The sequence below is a fragment of the Protopterus annectens genome, chromosome 3.part0, assembly GCF_019279795.1.
Source record: "Protopterus annectens isolate FY-2018-M chromosome 3.part0, PAN1.0, whole genome shotgun sequence".
Classification (NCBI taxonomy): Eukaryota; Metazoa; Chordata; order Ceratodontiformes; family Protopteridae; genus Protopterus; species Protopterus annectens.
This window is the reverse complement of record NC_056731.1, coordinates 1,277,670,583-1,277,692,440: the sequence shown is the minus strand read 5'-3', so window position 1 is coordinate 1,277,692,440 and position 21,858 is coordinate 1,277,670,583.

Here is a 21,858-nt window from a genome sequence, read left to right as displayed (position 1 = left end):
GCAAATAGCACGCTCTGCTACCGCGCTCTCACTACTGTCATAGCACAGTTAGTTATGGCTTTGAATTCCACACATGCCACGTATTGTTTTGTCACACAGAATGCCCATGTGTGTGGGTTGTTGTTCACAATAATGCATGACTGAGTCATATGTATCCATGCCTCTGACTGACCTGTATGCTTGTGTTATGTGGTGGACCATAGTGCCCGGGGGGTGGAAGGAGGGTATGTGCAATTACATGTGTGAGAGAACTGACCCTTTTGCCAACCAGTACAACACACCAGCTGCTGCATATTCCAATCTCTACACAGAGATGATGTCAGCACCCTACAAGTACAGCGGAAGAGGGTAAATCCCCCAGTAATGCAAATAGCACGCTCTGCTACTGCGTCTCTCACTACTGTCATAGCACAGTTAGTTATGGCTTTGAATTCCACACATGCCACGTATTGTTTTGTCACACAGAATGCCCATGTGTGTGGGTTGTTGTTCACAATAATGCATGACTGAGTCATATGTATCCATGCCTCTGACTGACCTGTATGCTTGTGTTATGTGGTGGACCATAGTGCCCGGGGGGTGGAAGGAGGGTATGTGCAATTACATGTGTGAGAGAACTGACCCTTTTGCCAACCAGTACAACACACCAGCTGCTGCATATTCCAATCTCTACACAGAGATGATGTCAGCACCCTACAAGTACAGCGGAAGAGGGTAAACCCCCAGTAATGCAAATAGCACGCTCTGCTACTGCGTCTCTCACTACTGTCATAGCACAGTTAGTTATGGCTTTGAATTCCACACATGCCACGTATTGTTTTGTCACACAGAATGCCCATGTGTGTGGGTTGTTGTTCACAATAATGCATGACTGAGTCATATGTATCCATGCCTCTGACTGACCTGTATGCTTGTGTTATGTGGTGGACCATAGTGCCCGGGGGGTGGAAGGAGGGTATGTGCAATTACATGTGTGAGAGAACTGACCCTTTTGCCAACCAGTACAACACACCAGCTGCTGCATATTCCAATCTCTACACAGAGATGATGTCAGCACCCTACAAGTACAGCGGAAGAGGGTAAATCCCCCAGTAATGCAAATAGCACGCTCTGCTACTGCGTCTCTCACTACTGTCATAGCACAGTTAGTTATGGCTTTGAATTCCACACATGCCACGTATTGTTTTGTCACACAGAATGCCCATGTGTGTGGGTTGTTGTTCACAATAATGCATGACTGAGTCATATGTATCCATGCCTCTGACTGACCTGTATGCTTGTGTTATGTGGTGGACCATAGTGCCCGGGGGGTGGAAGGAGGGTATGTGCAATTACATGTGTGAGAGAACTGACCCTTTTGCCAACCAGTACAACACACCAGCTGCTGCATATTCCAATCTCTACACAGAGATGATGTCAGCACCCTACAAGTACAGCGGAAGAGGGTAAATCCCCCAGTAATGCAAATAGCACGCTCTGCTACTGCGTCTCTCACTACTGTCATAGCACAGTTAGTTATGGCTTTGAATTCCACACATGCCACGTATTGTTTTGTCACACAGAATGCCCATGTGTGTGGGTTGTTGTTCACAATAATGCATGACTGAGTCATATGTATCCATGCCTCTGACTGACCTGTATGCTTGTGTTATGTGGTGGACCATAGTGCCCGGGGGGTGGAAGGAGGGTATGTGCAATTACATGTGTGAGAGAACTGACCCTTTTGCCAACCAGTACAACACACCAGCTGCTGCATATTCCAATCTCTACACAGAGATGATGTCAGCACCCTACAAGTACAGCGGAAGAGGGTAAATCCCCCAGTAATGCAAATAGCACGCTCTGCTACTGCGTCTCTCACTACTGTCATAGCACAGTTAGTTATGGCTTTGAATTCCACACATGCCACGTATTGTTTTGTCACACAGAATGCCCATGTGTGTGGGTTGTTGTTCACAATAATGCATGACTGAGTCATATGTATCCATGCCTCTGACTGACCTGTATGCTTGTGTTATGTGGTGGACCATAGTGCCCGGGGGGTGGAAGGAGGGTATGTGCAATTACATGTGTGAGAGAACTGACCCTTTTGCCAACCAGTACAACACACCAGCTGCTGCATATTCCAATCTCTACACAGAGATGATGTCAGCACCCTACAAGTACAGCGGAAGAGGGTAAATCCCCCAGTAATGCAAATAGCACGCTCTGCTACTGCGTCTCTCACTACTGTCATAGCACAGTTAGTTATGGCTTTGAATTCCACACATGCCACGTATTGTTTTGTCACACAGAATGCCCATGTGTGTGGGTTGTTGTTCACAATAATGCATGACTGAGTCATATGTATCCATGCCTCTGACTGACCTGTATGCTTGTGTTATGTGGTGGACCATAGTGCCCGGGGGGTGGAAGGAGGGTATGTGCAATTACATGTGTGAGAGAACTGACCCTTTTGCCAACCAGTACAACACACCAGCTGCTGCATATTCCAATCTCTACACAGAGATGATGTCAGCACCCTACAAGTACAGCGGAAGAGGGTAAATCCCCAAGTAATGCAAATAGCACGCTCTGCTACTGCGTCTCTCACTACTGTCATAGCACAGTTAGTTATGGCTTTGAATTCCACACATGCCACGTATTGTTTTGTCACACAGAATGCCCATGTGTGTGGGTTGTTGTTCACAATAATGCATGACTGAGTCATATGTATCCATGCCTCTGACTGACCTGTATGCTTGTGTTATGTGGTGGACCATAGTGCCCGGGGTGGAAGGAGGGTATGTGCAATTACATGTGTGAGAGAACTGACCCTTTTGCCAACCAGTACAACACACCAGCTGCTGCATATTCCAATCTCTACACAGAGATGATGTCAGCACCCTACAAGTACAGCGGAAGAGGGTAAATCCCCCAGTAATGCAAATAGCACGCTCTGCTACTGTGTCTCTCACTACTGTCATAGCACAGTTAGTTATGGCTTTGAATTCCACACATGCCACGTATTGTTTTGTCACACAGAATGCCCATGTGTGTGGGTTGTTGTTCACAATAATGCATGACTGAGTCATATGTATCCATGCCTCTGACTGACCTGTATGCTTGTGTTATGTGGTGGACCATAGTGCCCGGGGGGTGGAAGGAGGGTATGTGCAATTACATGTGTGAGAGAACTGACCCTTTTGCCAACCAGTACAACACACCAGCTGCTGCATATTCCAATCTCTACACAGAGATGATGTCAGCACCCTACAAGTACAGCGGAAGAGGGTAAATCCCCCAGTAATGCAAATAGCACGCTCTGCTACTGCGTCTCTCACTACTGTCATAGCACAGTTAGTTATGGCTTTGAATTCCACACATGCCACGTATTGTTTTGTCACACAGAATGCCCATGTGTGTGGGTTGTTGTTCACAATAATGCATGACTGAGTCATATGTATCCATGCCTCTGACTGACCTGTATGCTTGTGTTATGTGGTGGACCATAGTGCCCGGGGGGTGGAAGGAGGGTATGTGCAATTACATGTGTGAGAGAACTGACCCTTTTGCCAACCAGTACAACACACCAGCTGCTGCATATTCCAATCTCTACACAGAGATGATGTCAGCACCCTACAAGTACAGCGGAAGAGGGTAAATCCCCCAGTAATGCAAATAGCACGCTCTGCTACTGCGTCTCTCACTACTGTCATAGCACAGTTAGTTATGGCTTTGAATTCCACACATGCCACGTATTGTTTTGTCACACAGAATGCCCATGTGTGTGGGTTGTTGTTCACAATAATGCATGACTGAGTCATATGTATCCATGCCTCTGACTGACCTGTATGCTTGTGTTATGTGGTGGACCATAGTGCCCGGGGGGTGGAAGGAGGGTATGTGCAATTACATGTGTGAGAGAACTGACCCTTTTGCCAACCAGTACAACACACCAGCTGCTGCATATTCCAATCTCTACACAGAGATGATGTCAGCACCCTACAAGTACAGCGGAAGAGGGTAAATCCCCCAGTAATGCAAATAGCACGCTCTGCTACTGCGTCTCTCACTACTGTCATAGCACAGTTAGTTATGGCTTTGAATTCCACACATGCCACGTATGTTTTTGTCACACAGAATGCCCATGTGTGTGGGTTGTTGTTCACAATAATGCATGACTGAGTCATATGTATCCATGCCTCTGACTGACCTGTATGCTTGTGTTATGTGGTGGACCATAGTGCCCGGGGGGTGGAAGGAGGGTATGTGCAATTACATGTGTGAGAGAACTGACCTGTTTGCCAACCAGTACAACACACCAGCTGCTGCATATTCCAATCTCTACACAGAGATGATGTCAGCACCCTACAAGTACAGGGGAATAGGGTAAATTCCCCAGTAATGCAAATAGCACGCTCTGCTACTGCGTCTCTCACTACTGTCATAGCACAGTTAGTTATGGCTTTGAATTCCACACATGCCACGTATTGTTTTGTCACACAGAATGCCCATGTGTGTGGGTTGTTGTTCACAATAATGCATGACTGAGTCATATGTATCCATGCCTCTGACTGACCTGTATGCTTGTGTTATGTGGTGGACCATAGTGCCCGGGGGGTGGAAGGAGGGTATGTGCAATTACATGTGTGAGAGAACTGACCCTTTTGCCAACCAGTACAACACACCAGCTGCTGCATATTCCAATCTCTACACAGAGATGATGTCAGCACCCTACAAGTACAGCGGAAGAGGGTAAATCCCCCAGTAATGCAAATAGCACGCTCTGCTACTGCGTCTCTCACTACTGTCATAGCACAGTTAGTTATGGCTTTGAATTCCACACATGCCACGTATTGTTTTGTCACACAGAATGCCCATGTGTGTGGGTTGTTGTTCACAATAATGCATGACTGAGTCATATGTATCCATGCCTCTGACTGACCTGTATGCTTGTGTTATGTGGTGGACCATAGTGCCCGGGGGGTGGAAGGAGGGTATGTGCAATTACATGTGTGAGAGAACTGACCCTTTTGCCAACCAGTACAACACACCAGCTGCTGCATATTCCAATCTCTACACAGAGATGATGTCAGCACCCTACAAGTACAGCGGAAGAGGGTAAATCCCCCAGTAATGCAAATAGCACGCTCTGCTACTGCGTCTCTCACTACTGTCATAGCACAGTTAGTTATGGCTTTGAATTCCACACATGCCACGTATTGTTTTGTCACACAGAATGCCCATGTGTGTGGGTTGTTGTTCACAATAATGCATGACTGAGTCATATGTATCCATGCCTTTGACTGACCTGTATGCTTGTGTTATGTGGTGGACCATAGTGCCCGGGGGGTGGAAGGAGGGTATGTGCAATTACATGTGTGAGAGAACTGACCCTTTTGCCAACCAGTACAACACACCAGCTGCTGCATATTCCAATCTCTACACAGAGATGATGTCAGCACCCTACAAGTACAGCGGAAGAGGGTAAATCCTCCAGTAATGCAAATAGCACGCTCTGCTACTGCGTCTCTCACTACTGTCATAGCACAGTTAGTTATGGCTTTGAATTCCACACATGCCACGTATTGTTTTGTCACACAGAATGCCCATGTGTGTGGGTTGTTGTTCACAATAATGCATGACTGAGTCATATGTATCCATGCCTCTGACTGACCTGTATGCTTGTGTTATGTGGTGGACCATAGTGCCCGGGGGTGGAAGGAGGGTATGTGCAATTACATGTGTGAGAGAACTGACCCTTTTGCCAACCAGTACAACACACCAGCTGCTGCATATTCCAATCTCTACACAGAGATGATGTCAGCACCCTACAAGTACAGCGGAAGAGGGTAAATCCCCCAGTAATGCAAATAGCACGCTCTGCTACTGCGTCTCTCACTACTGTCATAGCACAGTTAGTTATGGCTTTGAATTCCACACATGCCACGTATTGTTTTGTCACACAGAATGCCCATGTGTGTGGGTTGTTGTTCACAATAATGCATGACTGAGTCATATGTATCCATGCCTCTGACTGACCTGTATGCTTGTGTTATGTGGTGGACCATAGTGCCCCACGGGCATATCACTATGACCTTCACCTTGTCCAGCCTGGTGAGTGGGACCTCACTGTACCGGACAATAAAGGTACCTAACACAACTGTAGCAGGTGTGTATTCTAGTCATACAGGCTGTGACTGCTTGGCACACAGGATTTGTGTGCTATGTGTTGCACATGCTATGTTCTGGCTTAACATATGCCTGTGTGCCAGCTGCAGAGGTGTCTGCTGCTCAGGCAGGATGCTATTCTGAGGCTCCACAAATGGCCCAGTGTGTTCCCGTGTTTGGATTGCTGTCAGTGTAGGTCTACATCAGACTGGTATTGTAGTCACTGTAGTATGCCATGCCACCTGACAGGTTATGCCAGTACTGGGTTCAGAGTGCTTAGTCCCCAGTTTGGCTATGTGGTTGCATCTCATACATGTGTTGTACATCCATGTGTAGGGGAGAGGGTTGACTGTGTACATGTGGCAGCTGTGACATTGCCACATGACCCACATATTCCACAACTGTACCATAGAGGTGACTGACAAGTGACCTTTGCACATGCTACCATAGTATTGTGATTGCCATGGTGATTAACAGCACATAGAGCCAATGGGGAACAAGGTAAATAGGTTCATAGGTTCATAGGTTCATACTAGGCTATCTGACCTAGGGCATTTATAAGCCTAGCCAGAGTGTGTTTGGCTTTCGCCACCCATTTTAAATTTATTTTGCTATGCCCTTTTTCGAGGTTAGTATACTGTGCCTCTGTCTAACAGTGACACAGAAGTGATACCTGGGGTAAACCTATGATCTCCCATCCACTCATCAAGATTCCTCTTGAAGAGAGTCAATGAGGGACTCTGCCTAACCTGGACTTGGATTTTATTCCGGAGTGAAGGGAGCCTCTGGGTTATGAATCTGTCCCTCCAGCATGTCCTATTTATTTCAGTGCTGAGGTTCAAGTCTCTTGAGCGCATAGCTCGATGGGATTTGGATTTCCTGAGGTGCAGCATGTCCATTAATTCCAGGTTGGCCATGGCTTTATACGTCAGGCACAGATCGCCTCTGAACAGGCGGTATGCCACTGAGTAGAGCTGGAGTTTCTTTAACCGGGCAGCATATGGCATCTGTTTGAGCCCTTTGATCCTCTTGGTGAGGTACTTTTGGGGTCTTTCCAGTTGCTGCATGTGTCTGGTAAGGTACATCCCAAAAGGGGCATTGTACTCAATTATGGGCCTGATGAGGGATGAGTAAAGAGTGACGATGACCTCCCCTGATCTAGATGTGAATCTCTTCATGATTAGGTGGGCTATATAAAATGTTTTTCTAACCACTTTGGCCACGTGGTTGTCAAATGAGAGATTGCTATCAACTTGGGTCCCCAGGTCCCTAATTACTTCTTCTGTACTTAATGGATTACCACCTGTGGTAATTTGTGGGCACTGTTTTGCCAAAGGGGATGACTATACACTTTTTGGAATTTAGCTTGAGGCCATGGCTCTGGCACCAGTTGTCTGTTTCTATGAGGCCCTTTTGGAGGATGCTTGTGTCGGCTGGAGAGTCGATTATGGCGCCCAGTTTTCAGTCATCTACGAACTAGGTCAGCCACAGTCCTTCCGTGTTGGCCTGTACCTCTGAGAAATATATACCGAACAAGAGAGGTCCCAGGACTGAGCCTTGTGGGGCACCATGTGTAACTGGTTTGGAGTCTGACATGGCTCCAGTAATTCTAACCATGTGGGTTCTGTCCTTGAGCCAGTTTGCAATCCATCTAGTGACATAGGGGTTTATATTTAAGCTGGTGAGCTTATCTATAATGCCCGAGTGGGGTATTGTATCGAAGGCTTTTGCAAGGTCCAGGTAGGCTGTGTGGACCACCTTCCCCTCGTCAATGGCCTTGGTGACTGTTTCAAAGAAATCAACCAGGTTTAAGAGGCAGGATCTGCCCTTAACAAAGCCAAACTGGGTAGGATCCAGTGTCTGTAGGTCCCCAATATCTTTATTTATGAGGTCCATGATGATCCTTTCCATAGCTTTGCAGACCAAGCTAGTCAGGCTTATGGGGCGATAGTTTCCAGGATCCGTTGAGGCACCACCTTTATGGAGAGGGATCACTGTTGCTGTACGCCACTCTTTGGGCACATATCCTGTAGTAAGGCTGAGATTGAACAGTAGTGTTATGTTTGGGTTTAGCTTTTCTTGGAGTTCATGTAGGACACAGCCCGGGACACCGTCTGGTCCCATTGATGCTGTGTCTTCTGCTTTGGAGAAGGCAGCTCTTACCTGAGCATCTGAGATGTCAGGGGGGCAGCACTTGCTGGGATAGATATTTGCCCTTTTGGTGTGGAGACGGGGGAGAAGTTTGCGCTGAACCTGTCAGCTAGGATGTTGGCAATGTCTGTGGGTTCGGTGTATTTATTGTCATTTTGGACTAATTCTGAGCATATCTGGGAATTACCACCCAGGTTCCTAACATAACTAAAGAAAGCATTGTGATTATCCTTAGTGTCCTGTGCAATGTTTCTCTCGAAGCTGGCCTTAGACAATTTTATGAGTGCCCATAGTTTTTTGCTAATACTGATCAGTGATGCCTTCCCTTTTTGGGATTTTGCTCTATCATTTAGTAGCTTCCTCCTTCTATTGTATAGTTTGTTTATGGCTGGGGTCCACCAGACAGGACGTCTGCCTTTGGAGGATTGGGTCCTGGTTTTATTTGGGATTGCATGATCCATGCATTACTGAAGGTGTTCATAGAATGCGTTTGTAAAGGATTCTGTGGTCTGGGCCATATTTTCCACAGGCCCGGGGGCTTTGAAGGATTCCACCTCAGTTTTGAGGAGTGTGAAATTTGCTTTAGAGAAGTTTTTCACTGTGGTTTTCTGTGCAGGGGGTGAGGTCGGGATGTGAATATCCAGTGAGATTAGTTTATGGTCTGATCTTACCAGTGAGGGATACACTTCTGGTCTGTAGCATAGAGTCCCCATGTTGGTGATGATCAGGTACAGTATGTATTCCCCTCTTGTGGGAGTGGTAACAAGCTCACATCTCATACCATACCAAGTTGTTCCATAACATTTGAGTTTATAAATTCTAGGAACCCTTGGGCTAGGGTGTTGGAGCTAGAGTAATGCTCCCAGTCTATGTTTGTGTAGTTGAAGTCACCCAATATAATGGTGTTTGGAGAGACCTTCATATTTTCCAGTGTTCTCAGGAAGGCCGTGTGGGGTTCGTGGGTTTGGGAGGGTGGTCTGTAGCAGGCTATAAACTGGAAGGCAGTTTTACCCACTGTTAGTTGCACATGGATAGTCTCTGATGCTTCAAGCTTTGCCACCAACCTGGAGGTGTGGGTATCTTTGATGAATATCGATACTCACCCTCCTTTTGTGGTTCGGTCCACATTTTGGGGCCGAAAAGCATGGTATGAGGTATAACCTGGTAGTGCTGGTGTGCTCTCAGGAACCCTGAACAAGGTCTCTGTTACTGCACAGATATCAATGTTCTCCATGCTAAGGAGAGTTTTGAGTGCGTGCATCTTGAGGTTTAGACTTCTGGCGTTGAGTAGCATTACTCTTAGTTTCTTATCCCTTGTGATACCTATCGAGGTGGGTTTGTCTTTTGAGCCTTGCCTAAAAAAGGCACTATGGGGGTAGCAAGAGCCTTTGCCAATATCCGAAAGCCCAGGGGTGACAGGTGCAAGCCGTCCCTAGCGAAGCAGGTGGTTCAACAGAAGGTGAGTATGTGAGGGTGTAGTGCCTGTGATTAGTTTGCACTGGCATATATGACTGCTCACATGGACAAATGCCAGGTAAGTCATATGCAATGTGTCACAGGCAACGTACATGTGAACAGGACAAATAGTGACGTTCTGTCAAGTGAGACATGGACATACATATAGTAAGCTATGCAGATGTCACTAGGAGTCCACAGAAGCTCTGTATCTCTGCATTGCAGGGGCCAAACCCCCAAAAAAAAATAAAAAGTTTTCCTTTTTCCTTTTGAAAGTTTTTTTGGTTTGAATTCCAAAGATTGTTTTGCCCAACAGAAGCCCTTTGGGGTTTTTAAATGTGTGATATAGGCCCATCCCCTTTTGTGGTGGTGGGAAGTTTTGGGATTTCCCCGGGAGGAACAAGTAAGGGGCCTTTAAACCTTTCCCCCAGGTTTTCCATTAAAAAACGGCCCCAAAAGGGGAAAAGGGGGGCCCCATTTAAATTTCGGGGCCAGTAAACCGGAAGACTTAGGCCCGGGTAACCGGTTTTTTGAAAAACATCCCCTTTTTTGGTTTTATTTGGGTTTTTCCTGTGCAAGTTTTTTTAAAGGGGTTTTTTGGGGTTTTGGGTGGGGGGCTCCCCCTTTTTAAAAACCCCCTTTGTGGCCCCCCCAAAAATTTTTTCCCCTCCCCCCAAAAAAAATCCCCATTGGGCCAGGCCTTTCATTAAAATTTCCCCCTTTTAAATTTTTTTTTCCCCCGGTTTTTAAAATTTTTTTTTTCCAAAATTCAACGGGGTTTTTTTCATAGGTTTTTGGGGGTGGGGGGAAAGTTTCCCTTTTCAGGAAAAAACCCCCAAAACCCCCCCGGCTGTACCAAAATTTAACAGGAAGCCCCCCGGGGGGAAACCTTTCTTTGGGCTTGCAGGTCCAATTCAACATTGGGTTTGCTTTTCCAGGCCACCGTAAAAATTTAATTTGGGGGTTTTTTTGGAGGTTTTAAAGGGGCTGGGGGGGTGGCTGTGGGGGTTTGAAATTTCTTGGGATTTCCCGCCCCCCCCCAAAGGGTTTTCCCCACAAAGGGGCCAGCCCCAAATTTTTTTTAAAAGGAAATCCTTTCCCCCTCCCTCCATTTTGGGATGCCGAGGGTTTAACCCCCCTTTGGGGGGCCCGGCCCCCCTTTTTGGGGCCTTTTTAAAGAAGTTTGGGGTTTTTGGGGTTTAGGGCCGGGGTGGAAAGGGGGTTTTTAAGGGGCCCCCCCCCCAAAAACCCCCCGGGTTTTTTTAAAATTTTTTAAAAATCTTTTGGGAAAGGGGGAAATTTTTAAAATTTAATTGCTTTTGGCCCCCTTTTGTCTTTTAAAATTCTGGGCCCCCCAAATCCCCGTTTTTTAAAAAAACCCCTGGGGGTTTAAAAACCCTGGGGTTTTTCCAGCTCCGGGTTTTTAAACCCCAATTTGGGGGGGTTTGGGGGTTTTTTTGGGTTTTCCCTTTCCAAAAACCCCCTTATTTTTTCCCGGGCCCCGGGGAAAATTTCGGGGGGGGGGTTTGGGGATTGAGTTGATTTTCCCTATGGTAAAGAGGTTTGGAATTCCCCGGCCCCTTTTTGGGTTCCCCAAGTAGGGGTTGTTTTTTTTTGGGTCACGGGCCGATTTGGGGGGAAAGAAATTTTAAAAAAAAAACCAAAAGTTTTTTTTTAAACCAGGAGAACCCCCCGGGGGGGGGAAAAATAAAGCAATGCCCCGGGTAAAATTTCCATTTCAAACCAGGGTTTTTTAAAAAAATTTTGGCAAGAACCCCCCGTTTTTTTTAAAAAACCCCCCAAATTGGGTTTGGAGCCTTTATCCTTTTTTAAAAGGGGGGGGGGGGGTTCTTTGGGCTAAATTTTCCCTTTCCCCCGGTTTGAAATTTAATTTGAGGGGCCCCCCAAATGGGGGGGAACAAAAAAATAGCCCCCTTTTTTCCCTTGAAAAATTGGGGTATTTTTGATTTCCAGGGCCCCCCCAAAAGAACCCAAATGTTCAAAAAAAGTTTTACTTTTTACCTCCCGGGGTTTTTGTTACCCCCCTTTAATTTGGGGTTTTTTTGGTGCCCCCCAGGGAAAAGGGTTTCCAAACCACCGGGGAGTGCGGGCCCCCACAGCGGGGGTTTTAAAAAGAGGGGGTTTTCCCCTTGTTTTTCCCTATTATCCCAATGGATTTAATACCCCCTTTGTTTTCCCAAAGTTTGCAAAGGGGGTCAAAAAATCTTGGTTTTAAAACCCTGGTTTGGGGGACCGGGGTTAAAAAGGGGGATCATGTTAAGAATAACTTTTGAAACCAACAAAACAGCTGTGCCATTGCAAAACCAAATTGCCCCCACAACCGGGGGGGAAATCCCGAATGAAAAACCCCCCCCTTTTGTCCCCCCCAAAAAGGGGTTTAGAAAACCGGACCCCCGGGCCTTTTTTAAAAAAAATTTTTTTTGGTTTTTTAAAAAAGGAGGGGCCTTTTTCCCGGGGCTGGTTTTTTAATTTTTGGGGGAAAGGGTGTTTTTGAGTTGCCCGGCAAGTACAAACCCTTTCCAACCCCCCCCAAAATGAGGCCCCCTCAAAAAAAAAATAAAGGCCCCCTTGTTTTCCCCTTTAACCAAAAAATTTTTTAAAAATTTAACCCATTTTTTGGGCCCCCAATTTGGGGGTTGGTTTTTGGGGGGAAAGCAAAATAGTTTTAGGGGGTTTGGGTCCCCCCCCCCGGGAAGGGGCGTGGGGAACGCCCCCTTTGCACAAAAAAACCCAGGGGGGCCCATTTCAAAAAGGGCCCCTTTTTAAAGGGAAAAAAATTCCCATAAACCCTTCTGTTTGGGGGGAAGGTAGAAAATTGACCTTTGTTACCCATTTTTAAAAATCCCGGGGGGGGTTTTCCAAAAAGATAACCTTTCCCAAAAAACGGTTTTTTTAAAAATTTTTGGGGGGGAAAACCCTCCAAAGACCCCTTTAAATTTCCCCCCGGGGCCATATTTTTTCCCCGGGAACCCCCCCAAAACCCGGGGGCCCCCGTAAAAGGGTTTAAAAAAACCTCCCCCCTTTGAGGGGTTTTTGGGGGAATAAATCGTTTTTGCCACAAAAAATTTTTTTTTTCCCCCTTTCCCCGAACCCGTTTTTAAAACCCAAAAATGTTTGCAAAAAATTTTGGGACTCCGGGAAAAAAAACCAAAAACTTTTCAAAAATTTTAACCAAATATTAAACCCTTTTAAAACAAAAACCCCCCCAAAAGAAAAGCCCCGGGGGCCCCCATAAATGTAAAAAAAGGTTTTGGGTTAAAAAGGGCCATTTTCAAGGGGGTGTGGGGATTAGTTTTCCCAAATCCTTGGGAATTTGGGGAGGGCCCCGGGGAAAAAGGGGGCTTTTAATGTAGAAACCCTTTTCCCCTCCAAAAGGGGGCCAAAATTCAGGGAAATTGGGTTTTGGGAACAAAGTGTCCAAAAAAGGGAAAAAAATTAAAACCAAAAAAAGGGGCCCCCTTTCAATCGCCTTAAAACCCGGAAAACCATTGCCCAAAAACCCCCCAGGGGGGGTTTTTGTATTATTAAACTAAAACCACTCCCCCAAAAGGGGGGAAATATTTTAAACCCCCCAAAACATAAAATTACTTTAACCCCCCCCAATTTTTTTTCCAAAAGGATTAGCCCCAGGGGGGGGGGGTTCCCCAAAAATTTTTAACGCCTAAAATCTAAACTCATAAATTTTTGGGGTTTCCCAAAGCCATTTTTTGCCACAGCCAATTTTTTTTTTTGCAAACAAATATTTTTGGAACTTTTAAAGAAAAAGGGGGGAAAAAATTGGAATTAGGGGAAAACGCCCTAACAAAACCCAGGCCCTTTCTTTTTAAAAATTTTCAGACCCCAATAGAAAGGGAAAACCCAACAAAAAACCCCGGCCCACAAAAAATTGGGTTTAAATTAAAACCCCTTTCCAAAACCCCCGTTTTTCTTGCAAAAACCCCCGTCCACCAAAAGGGTTTTTAAAGGGGGGAGGGGGTTCTTTGGGAAGCCCCCCCAAAACCCAAAAATGCTTTACCAACCCCCCAAAATGCCCCCCCGGGACACCCCAAGGGGTCCTCCAGGAACAATCATCTTCCCACAAACTTCTAAAAATAACTTTTACCACCAAATTTTTTTTGTCCCCCAAACCCATTGTTTTGGGGGAAAACCCCCCTTGCGGAACTGCCCCCCGGGCTTTTTTTTGGGACAACGAGGGGGGCTTCAGGGGGGGTTTTTTCAACCCGTGGTTTCCCCTTTCCCCAGGGGGAACCACCCCCCAGGCCTTTAATTTTAAAAAGGCTATTTTTTTTTAGGGTTTATATGGGGTTTTAAAGGTATTTTTAAAACCCCAGGTTTTTGTTTAGGACTGGGTTTGTTCAGGGCCCCATTTATTTGGGTTTTTGCCCTGTTGGGGTAGGCTTAAAGGCCCCCCAAAACCCCTCACCTTTGGGGGAAATTCCCAGATGCGAAATTTCCCAAAAAAAACCCCCCCGGAAACCCCAAAATTTTCCTGTTCCCGGGTTTGACAATTTTGGGCCCCCTGCAGGGGGTTTAAAACGGTGTTTGGGGGGGGTTTTGAAAGGGTTTTCCCGTTTCACGTGTACTTTTGGGTTACCGGGGGTGTGAAAACCCGGGAACGCCTTGAAAAAACAAATTTTTTTAAAAATTAAAAAAAATTTAAATAAAAAAAAACCCCTAAAAAGTTTCCTCCCTCTCCCCCAAAATAAGACATACTTATCTCAGCTGACTGTAACCTCCCTGTCATCACAGATGTCCAGGTGAGAGCCAACCTCAGAAAAGCAGAATACACAACATGAATGGGACCTGATGGTATCCCCGGTTGCATGCTACATGAACTCCAAGAGGTGCTAAACACACATATAGAAGTGCTATGTAACACTAGCCTGACTACAGGATATGTACCTGTACACTGGCGCACAGCAGCAGTGGTTCCACTCCACGAAGGAGGCACCTCTACATACCAATACAATACAACACAATGCAATACATTACAATACAATACAATACAATATGCTATTGCCCCTGGGACTACAGCAGCATACTGTTCTGCTACCCTCACCATTGTGACACATGTGATGTGATGGTACCTGCTCCTGTCAAACAGTTACACAGGGTGACTCATATGGCATATTACCTATCCGACTAACATTCAGCAGGGGTATATGTGACATGTACTCATGGGGGGTCTTGCTTCTTAATGCTGTGTGGTTTATTGCAGGGTATGTCTTATCTGTGGGTAGGAACCTGTACCTCCACCATGTGCTCTCTATTGCAGTGTCATGGATGACACACAGCAGTCATTTAGGTTATGGATGGTGTGAGGTGTTACTATGGTTGTTGGACATCTGTCATGGGTGTGACTTAAGTATGTAAATCCAGGAGTGGTATCCTCTATGTGGGTAGTATGTCTGTACTCTGTGGTGTTGTCAGTCACTATGCATTGGTAATGTGTTTGAGTGCATTGTCACAGTGTTGTACATGTCACTGTGTCCTTCTCCATATCTGTAGCTGTCATGTGAGGTACATACTGTGGCAGCCATTGTGTGGTGTGGAGGGGTACACTGACCTACATGTCCATAGCTGACACACCATGTCTGCTGACACATACCATGTGTAGGTATTCCAGGAATAGTGTGCCACTGTGAATATCATTGGGGGGACTATTGTACACATTTATGACCCTGTTCACCCCTGACACATGCAGTGGTGGGCAGCCAATCACATATCTGGTGGTTACTGGTGTAGGTGATTTGAAATGGGGTATGGTACTCCAGTTTTCACACTGGTGTTCACTCCATGCCTTTGTCACCAGGCACCTGTTGCAATACATCTGTACACATGTGCCTCACTCAGAATATATATACATCTCTCTCTCTCTCTCTATATATATATATATATATATATATGTATATATATATATATATATATATATATATATATATATATATATATATGTCTGTATACATATACACATATATATATTGATGTACATATATTGCTATAGATATGGAGAGAGAGGGGGTGTGACAGAGAGGGGGTAAGAGTGACAGAGGGGGTGGGACAGGGGGAGTGTGAAATCTTCATATACAGTCACACCTGTAGATAGTCAGATCTGTCTGTCTATGTATATGTATCTACATATATCTATATCTGTATGTGTGTATTACATATATATGTTTGTACATATTCTATCTTTCTACATCTGTCTATGTATTCCTACATCCCTCTCTATGTATGTATACATATATGCATATTATATATATATATATATATATATATATATATATATATATATATATATATACATATACATACATACATACATATATTGACATACATACGTATCCATATGATAGATAGGTATATCAACATGTTTGTTTACAAAACTGTATACACACACTAACATACTGCTAAACATACATAACTGTGAAACCTACTTTGTACATTGCACTACAACCTACATTCAACCTACATTGATATGTGCACATAGATGCCCTCACATACATATGTATGTGCAGCCTTCATTGATAGTTGCTGCACGTCCCCTGCCCTTTGCACATCTTCATATACATATGGATACAGACCAATGACACATATGGAGGGTTCACAGTATGTAGACTTTTATAGTATTACTTTACATTACCTGTGTTTGTTACAGCTGTTTGTGTTGCTGTCTGGTTTCGTGTCCTGCTGCTCCACTTGCCAGTTGTCAGCTTTCAAGTGGTTGTTGCTGACCGGTTTTGTTTATGTATGTTCATTTTTTTTCTCTTTCTCTCTCCCTCTCTCTCTCTCTCTCTCTCTGTCTCTCCCTACCTCCACAGGGTGCAATGAAAGTATTGCATGTGTGGACTAGGAGTACAGCATGCTTTTGTAGGTATCTGCATATGTCCATGTGATGGCCTCTGCACCAATTGTTAGCCAGCGTTTGCTAATTGCATGCAGCCAGTTGTGTACTGATTGCAGTTCTCACTGTTATTTCAGGACAGTGCTATAAAAAGGTATGTGAGATAGGCATAGCCCTTTCAGATTTTAAGGGCAGGGACCATGCTGGTATGCTGTGGACACTGTTCTGTGAGTGTAAAGGTTAGTATCTCTCTCATATTTTCGGCTGTGTTGTGGATTAACATTTCTCCATTAATTTCTCCAGTTTCCTGTACTAAGTGTGTATGTACACTGACACCTAAGACTACTACTACTGTTAATGTGGGTGTGTGTGCTTTCCTGTGGGACATGTGGTGTAACTGGTGTATAGCAGTGGCTCTTGCACTTTGTTGCTATGGCTTCAATATTTGCCCTTTACATTCACTACTTGTATGCCTGCTAGGTGTCTTGACTGTAGTATGTTGCTGTGGCTTAACTATTTTCCATTTACATTCACACCTTGGAATGCTTGCTATATCTGCTAGGGTGTTACTGCATGCAGTGTGGTCTGGCCATGGTGTGGGCCTTGACATCTATTAGGGTATTTGAGTATGCTGCTGAGCAGGCCCCAGAGACTCTCAGGTGCATCTTTTATCTGCCTCATGGAATGGTACATATCAGTGGGGTACACCCATTAAATTGTCTGGTATTCTGCAGTTGTGACTGTGGGATAGCATGAGCATATCTATTACTACACTATTTCTGCCGTGCAAGTGGTGCATACTTTCAGTACTTCATAGTTACCATTGCATGTGTTGTAACACCTTTCTGCCTACTGTTTGTACATTTCACAGGGAGTCTGTGGGGCATCCCTGTAACTCAGTCACTGTTGCTATGTCTAGGCTCTTAACTATTCAAATATGGCAGTGTCAGACCTGTCAAGTGTACAGATATTTGCAGGTTGTCCACATTTTTGCCTCATATTTTGGCCAATATCTCATGAACAGCTCTTTCTGGCAAATCACTCTGGTCTCAAGTCAGACTATAGTGACAAACATTTAAGTTTCAGACTTCATACCCTTCCAAACATCCAACAAAATGCAGAACCTGTTACTCTCTGAACTGTGTAAGTTTGTTGCAGCATTATTTGGAATGTGTCCCTGTTTTTGGCCCTTTGCTCCACATTTTTTATTACTTGGTCCAGATGTGTTCCTGTAAGAGGTTGTGGGGTATGAGCAGTGATTATCCTGCTGTGAGTATGTGTGTGGCTTGCAAGGTGCTACAGTGACATTATTACCTACTAGCTACCAACTAGCATGGCTGTTTCTGTTCACACACTACTATTCTAGAAATCCACTAGATTTGACAGTAAATATACATGACATGCTTTGTGTACTACTCATCCTATATTCCCTTTACATTCATTCCTACTATTGCATGATATATTTATTGTAGCACAATGTTCTTATATAGCAGTCATGGCTTAGTGGTAAGTTATGCAGACTACTGTTTCCAAGGTCCTCGGTTCGGGACTGACAGTGGGATTTTATTTTGCTTTTGAGCAGACTACAGGACTTGTCATTCAGAGTGACTAAGGCACTTTTAAGCAGTTGTAACCGGGTTAGCGCTGGTATGTGCAGAGCTCCCGCATGCGCACTGGTGTTCAGCTCCGCGCACACCCACTTACAACCGCTTAAAAGTGCTTACTCTTGCACACACCCGCACTATTTTCTTTGAAAGAAATGAAAATGGGGAGACAGGAAAGTGGTGAAAAAGGGGTTACAAAGAGGGTAAGACAGTAGGGAAACAAGCTCGGGTTTTGCAGGAGGGATGTAGGTAAGGCCCATAGCTGCCCATTTCTTCATCAGCAACAGCTGTGCATATGTTTGTAATTTAGTGTGACATCTGAAACCTTCCACCCCTGAGAGAGTTGTGAGGACAACAATAATACTTGTTGTACAGCCAATTGTAATTGACAATTTCCATGTCCAGCAGACATGTGTGCGTAACGGGCAGCTATGTATGGGTCTAATTTTTTTGTGGGTACAGAGTGCCCTTTTTTTTTTTTTTTTTTTTTTCAGGTGAGAGTGGTATGTCAGGTAAGGGAAGTCGGTATAGCTGGGGAGGTAGGTTGGGTAGGTCAACAGACAAGACAAACAAGACGCATACAGGGGCGGTGTATGACACATGTGGGGGGGTTACACAATTGACGGGGACGGATGTTTGGATATCTAGAGCCCATGAGCCCACAGATGGCAACAGTGGAACTGATATCCCCACCCATGGGCAGTTGCCACTGTGCCTTCACTGCCCAGAACGGGGCTGTGCTGGGGGCTGTGTAGGCCGGGCAGTAGGCACACCCGTTAGTTGTGCCACCTGTGCCTCAAGCTAGCATAGGGGCCCAAGAACAGCTTCCTGGATCTCCCTACGCACCACAGTCCAGATGCTAAGGAGGGTGAGTGGTTGTTCTCCTCTGGCCACACTTGCAGAGGGGGGACGAGCCCCATCCCCTGCAGCGCTTCCACCCGCAGGTGGCACAGGGCCACCGGTGGAGGGTCTGGACTGGGCACTACTGCCAGGTGCACTCGCCAGCTGAGGTGGGAGAGGTGGGTCCGCTGGAACCCGCCTTCCCTGTCGTCCTATGTTTTGCATTATGTCATGACAGTTTGGGTTAGTAACATACAATACCATTCACAATTAGTTGTAACAGCATGCATTAGTATTCCCATTAACCAAACACCCAGATATTCAAACCATTGAGCAGCAAGCATAACACATGCATAATTTGAACAGCAATACACAGTCCAACAACATGCAGGGTTGATTGATGGCAACAGGCCATCAGGTTTGGATGTATGAACAGGGCACATGCATCAACGTACATGCAAATATGTATGACCCAACAGGACAAATGTCCAGGGGTGTTAATTGTGATTGCACATACCAATTTCGCGTGGAATGGATTATATGTGGTTATAGGGTAGGGTGAAGAAAATTTAATTAACACCTTCAAATACCAATACATATGCTGTACATTTCTAATAGCTGCAGATATATACACACTACAGTTCTACCTACAGTTTCCTATGTGATAACTACTTTAAGTTGGTGATAGGAATGTTACTGCTACATCAATATACATTTTCATTTTTATTCATACACATTCATATCTGGCTCTGTTCAGCTACATCATCCTGCTACATTTGCTTTATATAGCTATAGACAACTGTGGATGTTTGGCATTTCAGACAACCATACTATCTGCATATTGCAGACTGAGAGCAACATATCCAGATTTTGGGATACACATTCCAGCTGCAGGAACATTTTCTACACATTTCGCAGTTTGGTTCTGCTTGTCACATTCATTTCATTCTGTACTGACTGCAGTATACTTTATTCAGGAGTTATTACTACTTTATTGGTAGATTCATAACTCTTTCTCACACTCTCTCACTTGTTTTATTTTTACAATTCAGGATGGTACTTAATTCTAGGCTTTATTGACATGTTTTGCCTGTAGTTATTACAATCCTTTCCCAACAGTCTCACTTCTGTCATGTTTCTGTATTTCAACAGGGATATATTTCACACATGTGTTTTACTCAGCTTCTGCAGCTGTACTTTTCAGCCTGATGCAGGTTTTGTACTATTATATTACAGGTGGGACATCTTTATTTCAGACTTTATTTCAGACTTTTTCATTTCTCTGTTTGGATTACAGACTGCATCACACTTTTGTAATCAAGCAACACTTGCAAACCCTCTTACACTGTTACTTGCACATTTTATTACTTAGTGACTACACTACACTCTTTTGCTAACTGTCATACTTTTATATTTATTTACAGTTACCGGGAGAGGATTACTGACCAGCCTGGTGGCGCAACCGCACCAGCCTATCGCCATAGGCTCTACAGTTCGCAGAACGGACACCTGCAGCTGTAATATAAATAAAGTAATATTGGAATACACATCTCCATAATATCAGCTAGGTTAATTTCTTACATAAATAATTAGATGTAACTTACTCACTAGTGGGGCGTTGGGCATTTGCCGGGCCTCCTGGATCCAACGGTTCAGTTGGTCCTGCTTCCGTCTCTTCAGGTCCACAAGGTGGTGACGGACCTGCTCACCAGTCCTTGCTATCCCTGTGGCACTGGTAAGATCATGAGCCAACCGGTCCCACGCCTCAGCCCTATATGCTCCCCACAGGACCTGGCCCTGCATGAGTTGGGCCTCATGATTGTGGACAAGGAGCCAAACCATATATTTGGACTCCTCAACGCCCCACCTCTGTGCTCGAAAGCAACTACCCTCACCTACACCTGACATTCTGGCTGCAAGTTGGTTCTACAATTGGTTATGCTGTGTATTCCCGCCTATGGGGCTTATATATGCAGTTTTTCCTGCACTTATCTGTGATTGGCCATTTTGGAATTGTATCAGCTTCACAAAACCTGCTTTGTCATGCTCCTCTTTCTATTCATTCCTATATATTTGCTCTTACTGCATTTCTAAGTACAGCTGTCATGGCTTAGTGGTTCAGTACATTGACTATGGTGCATGGTATCCTGGGTTCAATCCCAGCCACTGCTTTTTATATTTTATGATTGTCTATACAGGCTAGGAGGTGTGTCTGCGTAAAGGCAGTTTTGTTACAGCTTGCTCAACGTTGCCCGTCGGTTAGCTTGTTGGCACAGTGCGCAGCTCCGCGCAAATGGGTTACGCTGGTTCACGCGTCATTTGGCTGTCAGCACACATATTACGCTCAGCTCAGCTAGGGGCACACAGTTTCAGCGTGTTAAACCACTGCTCACCTATGGGCACTCATTTTGCACCTGTTAAACCACTGCTCACCTTCGGGCACTCATTTTGCACCTGTTAAACCACTGCTCATCTACGGGCAAATGCACTCAACTTGTTAAACTGTGGCTCAGCTATAGGCACATCTGGCATTTTTTATTAATTTGTTATCTCACATTTCTTCAAAATAAATGGCCCATTTCATTACATTTTACATAAAATATAATTTCATATGTGTACATATATGTCAGGGACTTGTTTCGTGCTTATTTTACTAAAAATAAAAATTGATGTTGTGGGGGCTCGAACCATGACTGCCTGCTCTTCAGCCGACGTCTCTACCGCTACGCTATTGCTTTTTAGTTTACTTCGCATATTTAGTTCTTATATGCTTTTCCACTGACTGCTAAC